Source organism: Nyctereutes procyonoides, unplaced genomic scaffold, assembly GCF_905146905.1.
Source record: "Nyctereutes procyonoides isolate TBG_1078 unplaced genomic scaffold, NYPRO_anot_genome, whole genome shotgun sequence".
Classification (NCBI taxonomy): Eukaryota; Metazoa; Chordata; class Mammalia; order Carnivora; family Canidae; genus Nyctereutes; species Nyctereutes procyonoides.
Window position 1 is genome coordinate 54,068,997 of NW_026575125.1, and position 14,397 is coordinate 54,083,393.

The 14,397-nt window shown below is 39.2% G+C and overlaps 1 pseudogene; it reads right to left on the bottom strand.

Annotated features, from left to right (window-relative positions):
• Nucleotides 1–13,864: 13,864 nt before the first annotated feature.
• Nucleotides 13,865–14,114, bottom strand: LOC129518417 (40S ribosomal protein S27-like; annotated as a pseudogene).
• Between the last annotated feature and the right edge of the window lie 283 nt (nt 14,115–14,397).

Genomic DNA, 14,397 nt, shown 5'->3' on the forward strand with positions numbered 1-14,397 from the left:
TCCTGCCTCATGCAGGTGGCTCTGTGCTTATGCTATGGGGCAAGGGAGGAAGATGATGCCTGCCAGCTCCCTCTTTTTAAAGAAGTTCCCCAATATGCTCCAAAATCAGTATGAACAGATTTGGCTCCCATTTGTGCAATACCCCCCCCCCAAAGTGTTGGATAAGCTCCAGTTTTTATGTTGCCTCTCTGTGTAGGCTCCTATCTCTTTAAGGGTGGTGACCCAGCTATCACTAACCCTCCAGGGTCACTCAATGCTGAGTCAGCTCCAAGTCCTATTGGTTATACAGACTATTGGAATTCTGCACCTCAAAGCCAAATTATGGGGGTTAGCCTTACCTGTGAGAAATCCCTGGTACAAGGGCCCAGTTTCTCTGCCATCGCACATGCACCTCCCTCCCTCTTGTAGGCAGCCTTCCTGGCCTTCCTAACCTTTGAGATACAGGTTCTCTATATTTAGTTGGGGAGTTTGTTCTGTCAGTCTTCAGATCACACTCTAGTTTATTTACTTCGATGGATGATATCTTGTAAACATGGGACAAGATGAGTAGGTCCTCCTACTCTGCCATCTTCCTGAGTTCATCTCTGAATTCCTATGTGACTTTATGCAGTCATTTCACCCACGAGTATTTCTAACCTAGAAAATTGGAACAATCTTGTCTGTCTGGTGAGAGGAATCGTATGAACATAAAATAAGAAAATGGATGTTGAAAGTATGTTACCAATGTATAATTGTATAAATGTAAGATATTGTTACTTATGGGCATAGCACATAGAGATATTAATCACTTAATGATAAGCACCAATAACTAGTAGAATGAGAGTCAAGACACATAGGGCCTAGTCTCAACTCTACTACAAATAGTTGTGATCTTGGGCAAATTATATTACATCTCTGAGCCAGTTTCCTCACCTGTAAAATGAGAAATATGATGATACCTATTTCATAGGATTTTGTGACGATTAAATGCAAAACACATGTGAAAGCTGTTTATAAACTGTAAAGTTCCATAACTGTCATCAATCTAACCTATTTTCTTACACCCAGACTTGGTAGATTGCTTCACTATCAATTATACTGTTGAAACATAATGTCAAAGTAGTATTTCTCTTGGGTTTACATTCCTATCTTATCCAGACACTGCCACTGGAAGGATAAAAAGCTGCTTTTTCATATTATAAAATCACTGTACCAATTTGGATCTTTGAAGTCAGAAAATTATCATTTTTTACTCTTTCTTTGCATGCTATTACTCTATTTGCTGAGGGTTCTAAAACAAATATTACATGGTCCCAGTCAGTAAGGTGCTCACATTCTAGTAGATGAAACAAGCCTGTAAATAAATGTTTACAGAGTATACTCTCATAAAGTTGTTTATAAATGCTAAGGGAATACCAAGGAGAGAATAAGTAGTTCTACTATCTGAGGCAAGGAAAGTAAAATTTGAGTTTGCACTGAAGGTTCATCAGGGTAGAGGTAAGGAAATTATGGAATACATGCTGGGTAAATGGAATAGCATATGAAAGGACATAGAGGTATAATAGACCATTCAGAGGTCAAGACTAGTGTGTAATAATGCTTTTCATATTCAACATTCTCTTCCTTCTATCTCTCCAATTTCTCTTTCTCCTTCATTTGTTACAAATCTGTCTCTAGACTGTGAACTCCACAAAAGGTAAGAGCCATTCACATTTATTGTTTGTATCTCTGCTTCCCCAACCCAAATACTCTGCATATTACTATATATATATTTGATTTTCAATAAATATTTTATTTAAATTCTTTGTGTTTCTACTATTGTTGCCTTTGACATATTCATAGATGCCCCGGCAGTCAAGTTCAGCTTATGAAAGTTATAAAAAATGTTTGACTTCATATTAATATCATAATAAATATGCCCTTTCACCTAAATGATGGCGACTTAGGTTATTTTTTGTAAGTCACTTACTATCTAGGGGAAATTTCCTTTAAAAATCTATCTATAATTGACTTTGTAGTTCAGTCAACATTAGTACTGTTTGGAAAGCACTATTTTTACACAGTAGAGGTTAAAAATAGTGAAAACAATGTATGGTAAAAACTCTACAAATGTCCAAAGGTTCATGTAATTACCTTCATGACATTCAATCTTTTGATAGTTACATAAGTTTAAACTTTAGTTATGGATGATGTCAATGATAATGGTAGAGAAAGGTCCTCCAAATTCTGCTTCAATAAAAGCAAAAGAACTCACAAAAACTACTAGATCAACTTTTCCAGAATTCTGAAATTTAACAAAAGATGTGTGATATTCCAAGGAACATTTATTGTTTATTCTAAAACAAAAACAAAACAAGAAACAACAAATAACTGGCTGAACCTTGGTAATAAGAGAAAATGTGGCATTTTATTTTTTTATTTTTATTTTATTTTTATTTTTTTAATGTGGCATTTTAATTTGCCCTATTCCCAACTCTTCCCTATATTCATGGTGGCCTTGACAAGCCAACAGCTTCATAACCACAGTAGTCATGGGAACCATCAATCAATCTGGAAGCAAAGAGAGGGATCAGAATGAGTTTATTGCTCCTCCAAAGTCCCATCCCCATAGATTTATCATCTGATTTTTCTGGCAGCTTCTCAGAAAACGTGACTCACAGGGCTTGTCTTTATTTGACCTGACTTAGAGCTTGGGGAAGGTGAACAGATTGTTTCCCCCAGAGATGTTTACTGAAAACAGCTAAAGGCGATTGTTTTTTATTTATTTATTATATTTATTATATTTATTTATTATTTTTATTTTTATAAATTTATTTTTTATTGGTGTTCAATTTGCCAACATATAGAATAACACCCAGTGCTCATCCCGTCAAGTGCCCATCTCAGTGTACATCGCAGCTGCTTTAGGTCATAATAACAGAGAAAACAAAAAGCTGATCAAAAAAACTTAGAAAAGCTGGGAACTAGATGTCCATTGGAGACACTGAAAAGTTCTACATATATCTGAGGATCTAGAAGGATATGTGCATTTGCAGGCCTATGCATGTGCTCAGGAAATACCCCAAAAGGCCCTAATCTTTTATCTTTGGCTGACATTAAGGCTCTGTGCAGCAAGAAGTAAAACCTGAGTGTTGAAAGTGTATCCTGACATGCACACAAAATCTCTTGGCAAAGGGAGAGGAATTTATTGGTTCAAGGCATTTAGAAGATCATTGTGGAACCATTAAGTGAAAACAAAGCTAACCCAAGCAGAGACCTCAGTGGTAACATACAACATAGAATACAGACTTTACAGAATTATTCCAGAAGTCACTAAATAACAATTACAAGAAACCCTGGGGAAATAAAGGAATCTGATTTTCAGAGTTGCTACATTATATTATTTAAAATGTTCAGTTTTCAACAAAAAAAATATGAGACATAATTTCTGAAACAACCCTGTAACTGTGTTCTAGCCCCTCCCAGCAACAGTCTGAGCAGTTGTCTCAGGAACCTATGAAAAGACACCCATATTTGTGCCTACAAAGATTTTGAAATTACCCTAAAATCTGGCTGCAGCCACTTCCAGCTGCAGTCTGGGGCAGTCCTGCTGACCAATGGACCTGGTGGGAGATATGCCTGTCTGCACCCCTAGATATCCTGAAACAGCTTGTAACTTGGCTCCAGCTCCTCCCAGCTATAGTCAAAAGGCACTCTGGCTTGCCAGGGTTTTGCTGGGAGATACACCCATTGGTGCCCCTGGAGGCAGGCCACCCAACTTTGGTCTGACAGCAGATGCTGAAAACAACCTTATGACTTAGCTCTAGCCCTTCCCAACCATAGTCTTTGAATAGCCCAGGGAACCACTGAAAGGCATACCTGTTGGTACCCATGGAGGCAGGCCAAACAAACTTGGTCTAACAGCAGCTCTTGAAACAACCCTATGATTATGATCCATCCCCTTCCAGCTGCAGTCCATGAGGAGTCCTGCCTTCTCAGTAATACACCAGAAGACACACCTATACATGCCCCCAGCGGGAGGCTCAGGGACTATATTCCAATTGCAGATTCTGAAAAAGCCCTGTAATTTGGATTCAGCCCCTACCAATAGCAGTCTGGGAGCACTCCTGTCCACCCAGGAAAATGATGGGAGATACATTTGTCTGTTCCTGAGGTCAAGTCTATAGACCTCAGTCCTGTCTGTGGATACAGGAGTAGTCCTGGGACTCAATTCCAGGCCCTATCAGCCACAGTCCTGTGGATGCCTGCCTAGAAATCCACCCAGTGACCTGGCAGGAATTCTGTTAGGGATTTGATCTGGCAAGAGACAAACATATCCATGCACCTCGTAACAAGCCTGCTACCTGTGGTTCAAACTATGGATCTTAAAGTTGATCTGTGGACCAAACTATGGATCTTAAAGATGACCTTTGTCCAGGGTCAATCTTACTGAACAGGATCCTGGAGGTCATCCCAACCCACTCAAGGTCAAGACAGGATCTGTGCCCAGCTGAGCCTCTAGTAACAGGCCCACTACCTGGGGACCCCACTGCAGATGCAGCAATAGCCACATGACTCAACTTCAATCCAGCCTGATTGCAATTATGGAGGTAATTCCATCAATCCAGAGAAACAACTAGTCTAAAGACCAGAAGAAGAGTTTGCTTCTCCAAATGCACACACAAATGCAAGTCTACATGGATCATGAAGAGTCAGGCAAATATGACATCACTAAAGGGAAAAAAAGCTCCAGTAATTGATCCAAAATAAATGGAATTTTTGAATTGCCTAACAAAGGAATCAAAATAATCATCTTAAAGAAACTCGTTGAAATGCCATACAACACAGACAACTAAATGAAATGAGGAAACAATGCATAAATAAAAAGGAGCTTAATAAAGAAGTATAAATTATAACAAAGAACTAAACAGAAATCTTGGAGCTGAAGAATACAATAATAGAACTGAAAAATTTAATAGAAAGCTTAAATTACAGACTCAGTCATACAGAAGAATCCAAAAACTTAACGATAGGTCATTTGAGATTACCCAGTTAGAGGGGGAAAAAATGAAGAAAGCCTACATGAATCATGGGATAACCTCAAGCGAATTCACATTCAAGTCATAGGAATCCCAGGAGAAGGAAGAAAGGAGCAAAAATATTATTTAAAGAATAAATTAAAAAGAATCTAAATCTTGAGAGGGATATGGACATTCAGGTATATGAAATTCAAAAGACTCCATGCAAGAAAAAAAGAACTACAAAACAGGAAATAATAAACAAAAAGTTATTATCTATCAAAAATTACTTTAAATGTAAATAGATTAAATTGACCAATCAAAAGACACAGAATGGCTGAATGGATATAAAAACAATATCCAGGGCATCCCTGGGTGGTTCAGTGGCTTAGCGCCTGCCTTCTACCCAGGACATGATCCTGGAGTCCCAGGATCGAGTCCTACATCAGGATCGCTACATGGAGTCTGCTTCTCTCTATGCCTATTTTTTCTGCCTCTGTGTGTGTGTGTGTGTGTGTGTGTGTGTCATGAATGAATAAATAAAATCTTAAAAAAACCAATATCCAACAATATGCTGCTTGCAAGAGATTCACTTACAGACATACATAGACTGAAAGTAAAGGGAAAGAAAAAGATATTTTATGCAAATGGCAACCAAAAGAGACCAGGAGTATTGGTATATTATAGAAAATATACCAAGAAAATATAAATTTTCAATCAAAATCAGTCACAAGAAACAAAAAGACTATTATACAGTAAAAACAGAGTCAATTCATCAACAAAATTTAGGCATATTCAAAATATGTATACCCAACATTGGAGAACTTAAATACTTAAAGCAAATATAAATAGAATAAAAGGAAGAAATAAGCAAAAATACAGTAACAGTAGGGGATTTCAATAATGTACTTTCAGCACTAGATAGATTATACAGATAGAAAACCAATAAGAAATCAGTGGATTTTAATAATAGTTTAGACCAACATGATCTAACAGACACATACATAAGATTATATCTAACAGAACCCAAATACAAATTTTTCTTAAGCACACATGGAACATTCTTAAGGATAAATCATATGTTGGTCACAGAGGAAGTCTTTAAAATTTGAAAAGATTTATATTAAATCAAATATGTTTTCTGACAACAATGGTGTGAAACAAGAAATGAGTAACAGGAGGCAAATTGGTAAAGTCACATATATGTGAAAATTAATATACTCTTGAGAATCTAATGGATCAAAAAAGAAATCTAAAGGGAAACCAGAAAGTATTGGAAACAAGCAAACAGCAACACAACATATCAAAACTTAAAGAATGCAGCAAAAACTATTCTAAAGGGAAGTTTATATAGATAAATGAAGAATAAAAGAGAGATCTTAAATAAACAAGCTAACTTTATGCCTTAGCAAACAAGAAAAATAATAAATTGCCCTCAATGTTAGTAGAAGGGAGAACATAATATAGATTAAAACAAAAATAACTAAAATAGATAATAGATGATAGAAAAAAATCAGTGAAAATAACAGTTGATTTTCTGAAAATATAAACATTTTTACAAATTCTTAGAATGAAGAATAAAAACAGAAGACTCAAAGAAAATATGAATGATAAAGGAGACTGATGCCACAGAAACACAAAGAATCATGAGAGACTACTATAAACAATAGCATGAAAAAAATAAACAATAGCATGTCAAAATTGGGATAACCTAGTAGAAATGGATATTTCTAGGAACATACACCTTCCCAAGATTAATCATGGAGAAAAAGAAAAACTGAACATACCAATAATAAGTAAAAAGATTGAAATAGCAATAAAAAAAACTGTCAACAAAGAAAAACCCAGGACCAGAGGGCTTCACTGATGAATTTCTTTTTTTCTCTTTTTTATTTTTTAAGATTTTATTTATTTATTAATGAGAGACACAGAGAGAGGCAAAGACATAGGCAGAGAGAGAAGCAGGGTCCTCATGAGGAGCCTGATGCAGAACTTGATCCAAGAACCCTGGGATCACAACCTGAGCCAAAGGCAGATGCTCAACCACTGAGGCACCCAGGCATCCCCACTGGTGAGTTTCTATCAAATACTTAAAAAACAATTAATGTCAATTCTTCTCAAACTTTTCCCCAAAATGGGAGGCAAAGGAACACTTCCAAACTCATTTTATAATGCCAGAATTACCCTAATACCAAAGCTAGACAAGGACATTACAGACCAATATCCTTGAGAAATATAAGTGCAAAAATCCTTCAAAAGGTACTAACTGAATTAAATATTACATTAAAAGGATCATACACCATGTTCAAGAAGGATTTATCCCAGAGGTGCAAGGATGGTTCTATTGGTGAAAATCAATAAATGTGATGTGCCACATTAACAAAATGAAGGGGAAAAGTCACACAATAATCTCAAAAAATGCAGAAATACCATTTGACAAAATTTATCCTTTTATGCTAAAAATTAAATGTGATATAGAAGGAATGTACCAGAACTTAATAAAAGTCATATATGAAAGATCTATAGCTAACATATTCAATGGTGAAAAATTGAAAGATTTGGAGGAGGGGCAAGATGGCGGAAGAGTAGGGTCCCCAAATCACCTGTCCCCAACAAATTACCTAGATAACCTTCAAATCATCCTGAAAATCTACGAATTCGGCCTGAGATTTAAAGAGAGAACAGCTGGAATGCTACAGTGAGAAGAGTTCGCGCTTCTATCAAGGTAGGAAGACGGGAAAAAGAAATAAAGAAACAAAAGGCCTCCGAGGGGGAGGGGCCCCGCGAGGAGCCGGGCTAAGGCCAGGGCGAGTGTCCCCAGGACAGGAGAGCCCCGTCCCGGAGAAGCAGGAGCTGCACCAACCTTCCAGGGCGGAAAGGGGGCCGCAGGGAGGTGGAGCAGGACCCAGGAGGGCGGGGATGCCCTCGGGCTCCCTGGGACACTAACAGACACCTGCGCCCCGGGAGAGTGCGCCGAGCTCCCTAAGGGCTGCAGTGCGCACGGTGGGACCGGGACCGGAGCAGCTCCGAGGGACTCGGGAGGGGCTCCACGAAGGGAGCTGCGGGGCGGAGCTGCGGGGCGGGAGCGCGAATCCAACAGTGCAGACCGGGAGCACAGGGCGCCGGGACACAGCCCAGGATCCGGCCTCCCCCGGGACAGACAGAGGCCGGGAGGGCCCAGGACAGCAAGGACACTCCTGCCCTGAGCTGAGCACATCAGCGGCCCCGCCCCGGAGACTCCAGGCCCTGCAGACGGAGAGCCCCGTAGTTCCTGAGGAGGCTGAATCCAGGCTTCCAGAGTTGCCATAGCAACTGCGGCTGTTCCTCCTGGGGCCTCAGGGGGTAAACAACCCCCGCTGAGCCCTGCAGCAGGCAGGGGCAGAGCAGCTCTTCCAAGTGCTAACACCTGAAAATCAGCACAACAGGCCCCTCCCCCAGAAGACCAGCTAGATGGACCAGTTCCAGGGGAAGTCAAGGGATTTAAAGTCTACAGATTCAGAAGATACTCCCCCATGTTTTTTTGGTTTTTTTCTTTTTTCTTTTCTTTTTGATTTCCGTTTGCTTCCCCCACCCCACCTTTTTTCACCTTTCTTTCTTTTCTTTCTCTTTTTCTTCTCTTTTTTTCCTTTTTTTTCTTTTTCTTTTTTCTCTTTCTCTTTTCTTTCCTTCTCTCTCTTTCTCCCTTTTCCCAATACAACCTGTTTTTGGCCACACTGCACTGAGCAAAATGACTAGAAGGAAAACCTCACCTCAAAAGAAAGAATCAGAAACAGTCCTCTCTCCCACAGAGTTACAAAATCTGGATTACAATTCAATGTCAGAAAGCCAATTCAGAAGCACTATTATACAGCTACTGGTGGCTCTAGAAAAAAGCATTAAGGACTCACGAGACTTCATGACTGCAGAATTTAGATCCAATCAGGCAGAAATTAAAAATCAATTGAATGAGATGCAATCCAAACTAGAAGTCCTAACGACGAGGGTTAACGAGGTGGAAGAACGAGTGAGTGACATAGAAGACAAGTTGATGGCAAAGAGGGAAACTGAGGAAAAAAGAGACAGACAATTAAAAGACCATGAAGACAGATTAAGGGAAATAAATGACAGCCTAAGGAAGAAAAACCTATGCTTATTGGGGTTCCCGAGGGCGCCGAAAGGGACAGAGGGCCAGAATATGTATTTGAACTAATCATAGCTGAAAACTTTCCCAATCTGGGAAGGGAAACAGGCATTCAGATCCAGGAAATAGAGAGATCCCCCCCTAAAATCAATAAAAACCATTCAACACCTCGACATTTACTAGTGAAGCTTGCAAATTCCAAAGATAAACAGAACATCCTTAAAGCAGCAAGAGACAAGAAGTCCCTGACTTTCATGGGGAGGAATATTAGGGTAACAGCAGACCTCTCCACAGAGACGTGCAGGCCAGAAAGGGCTGGCAGGATATATTCAGGGTCCTAAATGAGAAGAACATGCAACCAAGAATACTTTATCCAGCAAGGCTCTCATTCAAAATGGAAGGGGAGATAAAGAGCTTCCAAGACAGGCAGGAACTGAAAGAATATGTGACCTCCAAACCAGCTCTGCAAGAAATTGTAAGGGGGACTCTTAAAATTCCCCTTTAAGAAGAAGTTCAGTGGAACAATCCACAAAAACAAGGACTAAATAGATATCATGATGACACTAAACTCATATCTGTCAATAGTAACTCTGAACGTGAACGGGCTCAATGACCCCATCAAAAGGCGCAGGGTTTCAGACTGGATAAAAAAGCAGGACCCATCTATTTGCTGTCTACAAGAGACTCATTTTAGACAGAAGGACACCTACAACCTGAAAATAAAAGGTTGGAGAACCATTTACCATTCAAATGGTTCTCAAAAGAAAGCAGGGGTAGCCATCCTTATATCAGATAAACTAAAATTTACCCTGAAGACTGTAGTGAGAGACGAAGAGGGACACTATATCATACTTAAAGGATCTATCCAACAAGAGGACTTAACAATCCTCAATATATATGCCCCGAATGTGGGAGCTGCCAAATACTTAAACGAATTATTAACCAAAGTGAAGAAATACTTAGATAATAATACACTTATACTTGGTGACTTCAATCTAGCGCTTTCTACCCTCGATAGGTCTTCTAAGCACAACATCTCCAAAGAAACGAGAGCTTTAAATGATACACTGGACCAGATAGATTTCACAGATATCTACAGAACTTTACATCCAAACTCAACTGAATACACATTCTTCTCAAGTGCACATGGAACTTTCTCCAGAATGGACCACATACTGGGTCACAAATCAGGTCTGAACCGATACCAAAAGATTGGGATCGACCCCTGCATATTCTCAGACCATAACGCCTTGAAATTAGAACTAAATCACAACAAGAAGTTTGGAAGGACCTGAAACACGTGGAGGTTAAGAACCATCCTGCTAAAAGATAAAAGGGTCAACCAGGAAATTAAGGAAGAATTAAAAAGATTCATGGAAACTAATGAGAATGAAGATACAACCGTTCAAAATCTTTGGGATGCAGCAAAAGCAGTCCTGAGGGGTAAATACATCGCAATACAAGCATCCATTCAAAAACTGGAAAGAACTCAAATACAAAAGATAACCTTACACATAAAGGAGCTAGAGAAAAAACAGCAAATTGACCCGACGCCCAGCAGAAGAAGAGAGTTAATTAAAATTCGAGCAGAACTCAACGAAATTGAGACCAGAAGAACTGCGGAACAGATCAATAGAACCAGGAGTTGGTTCTTTGAAAGAATTAATAAGATAGAGAAACCATTAGCCAACCTTATTAAAAAGAAGAGAGAGAAGACTCCAATTAATAAAATCATGAATGAGAAAGGAGAGATCACTACCAACACCAAGGAAATACAAACGATTTTAAAAACATATTATGAACAGCTCTACGCCAATAAATTAGGCAATCTAGAAGAAATGGACGCATTCCTGGAAAGCCACAAACTACCAAAACTGGAACAGGAAGAAATAGAAAACCTGAACAGGCCAATAACCAGGGAGGAAATTGAAGCAGTCATCAAAAACCTCCCAAGACACAAGAGTCCAGGGCCAGATGGCTTCCCAGGGGAATTCTATCAAACGTTTAAAGAAGAAATCATACCTATTCTACTAAAGCTGTTTGGAAAGATAGAAAGAGATGGAGTACTTCCAAATTCATTCTATGAGGCCAGCATCACCTTAATTCCAAAACCAGACAAAGACCCCACCAAAAAGGAGAATTACAGACCAATATCCCTGATGAACATGGATGCAAAAATTCTCAACAAGATACTAGCCAATAGGATCCAACAACACATTAAGAAAATTATTCACCATGACCAAGTAGGATTTATCCCCAGGACACAAGGCTGGTTCAACACTCGTAAAACAATCAATGTGATCCATCATATCAGCAAGAGAAAAACCAAGAACCATATGATCCTCTCATTAGATGCAGAGAAAGCATTTGACAAAATACAGCATCCATTCCTGATCAAAACTCTTCAGAGTGTAGGGATAGAGGGAACTTTCCTCGACATCTTAAAAGCCATCTACGAAAAGCCCACAGCAAATATCATTCTCAATGGGGAAGCACTGGGAGCCTTTCCCCTAAGATCAGGAACAAGACAGGGATGTCCACTCTCACCACTGCTATTCAACATAGTATTGGAAGTCCTAGCCTCAGCAATCAGACAACAAAAAGACATTAAAGGCATTCAAATTGGCAAAGAAGAAGTCAAACTCTCCCTCTTCGCCGATGACATGATACTCTACGTAGAAAACCCAAAAGCCTCCACCCCAAGATTGCTAGAACTCATACAGCAATTTGGTAGCGTGGCAGGATACAAAATCAATGCCCAGAAATCAATGGCATTCCTATACACAAACAATGAGACTGAAGAAAGAGAAATTAATGGAGTCAATCCCATTTACAATTGCACCCAAAAGCATAAGATACCTAGGAATAAACCTAACCAAAGAGGTAAAGGATCTATACCCTAAAAACTATAGAACACTTCTGAAAGAAATTGAGGAAGACACAAAGAGATGGAAAAATATTCCATGCTCATGGATTGGAAGAATTAATATTGTGAAAATGTCAATGTTACCCAGGGCAATGTACACGTTTAATGCAATCCCTATCAAAATACCATGGACTTTCTTCAGAGACTTAGAACAAATTATTTTAAGATTTGTGTGGAATCAGAAAAGACCCCGAATAGCCAGGGGAATTTAAAAAAAAAAACCATAGCTGGGGGCATCACAATGCCAGATTTCAGGTTGTGCTACAAAGCTGTGGTCATCAAGACAGTGTGGTACTGGCACAAAAACAGACACATAGATCAATGGAACAGAATAGAGAACCCAGAAGTGGACCCTGAACTTTATGGTCAACTAATATTCGATAAAGGAGGAAAGACGATCCACTGGAAGAAAGACAGTCTCTTCAATAAATGGTGCTGGGAAAATTGGACATCCACATGCAGAAGAATGAAACTAGACCACTCTCTTGCACCATACACAAAGATAAACTCAAAATGGATGAAAGATCTTAATGTGAGACAAGATTCCATCAAAATCCTAGAGGAGAACACAGGCAACACGCTTTTTGAACTTGGCCACAGTAACTTCTTGCAAGATACATCCACGAAAGCAAAAGAAACAAAAGCAAAAATGAACTATTGGGACTTCATCAAGATAAGAAGCTTTTGCACAGCAAAGGATACAGTCAACAGAACTAAAAGACAACCTACAGAATGGGAGAAGATATTTGCAAATAACATATCAGATAAAGGGCTAGTTTCCAAAATCTATAAAGAACTTATTAAACTCAACAGCAAAGAAACAATCCACTCATGAAATGGGCAAAGGACATGAAGAGAAATCTCACAGAGGAAGACATAGACATGGCCAACATGCACATGAGAAAATGCTCTGCATCACTTGTCATCAGGGAAATACAAATCAAAACCACAATGAGATACCACCTCACACCAGTGAGAATGGGGAAAATTAACAAGGCAGGAAACAACAAATGTTGGAGAGGATGCGGAGAAAAGGGAACACTCTTACACTGTTGGTGGGAATGTGAACTGGTGCAGCCACTCTGGAAAACTGTGTGGAGGTTCCTCAAAGAGTTAAAAATAGACCTTCCCTATGACCCAGCAATTGCACTGTTAGGGATTTACCCCAAAGATTCAGATGCAATGAAACGCCGGGACACCTGCACCCTGATGTTTCTAGCAGCCATGTCCACAATAGCCAAACTGTGGAAGGAGCCTCGGTGTCCATCGAAAGATGAATGGATAAAGAAGTTGTGGTTTATGTATACAATGGAATATTACTCAGCCATTAGAAACGACAAATACCCACCATTTGCTTCAACGTGGATGGAACTGGAGGGTATTATGCTGAGTGAAGTAAGTCAATCGGAGAAAGACAAACAGTGCATGTTCTCATTCATTTGGGGAATATGAATAATAGTGAAAGGGAATATAAAGGAAGGGAGAAGAAATGTGTGGTAAATATCAGAACGGGACACAGAACATAAAGACTCCTAACTCTGGGAAACAAACTAAGGGTGGTGGAGGGGGAGGAGGGCGGGGGGTGGGGGTGAATGTGTGACGGGCACTGAGGGGGACACTTGATGGGATGAGCACTGGGTGTTATTCTGTATGTTGGTAAATTGAACACCAATAAAAATTAATTTAATAAAAAAAAGAAAAACTGACACCAAATATATGAGATCACTCTTGTATACCTTACAAAATTAAAGATAATTATATCATCTTGCTGGATTAACTGGAATTATTGAACTGATAAGGCTTTCTGCCACATAACACAAATTCAGGAGGTTGTGTGAATCATTAGTGTTGCTTTCTTCTAAATGAACACCCTTGAGTCTGACCTTTCCTCCTGTTGCTTGGCACAACATTGTTGAACAGCTTTTACAAAGAACCACTGTTTGATCATGATTGAAAACCATGATAATCTTGTAACAACCTGGACATTTTACATCCATAAAATAAGAATTTGGGCTTTGAGCTAGCCATTTCTTTCTGTTTTTCTCTTTGTCTCTTCCAAGGATGGATGTAGTAAAGCTTTAGCCAACGGCATGTTGATCCTTTCACAAGCCCAACCAGTCCTTTATTGCTTTGTAATTTACTAAATGCTTTTACATATGCCATCTTACTCAACCATAGCAATGATACAGTGGAGAAGTAGATAACACCATCTCTGTTTTTCGAATGAAGAAACAGATTCAGAGACAGGCTTATTCATTCCTTTTGAAAATCTAATTAGACAATCTACAAGCCCAATGTAGGAACCATATCCTTCATGAGGAAAACAGACTGATTCAGATAAAATTTGAATTCATAATACTTTTATCTGAATTCCT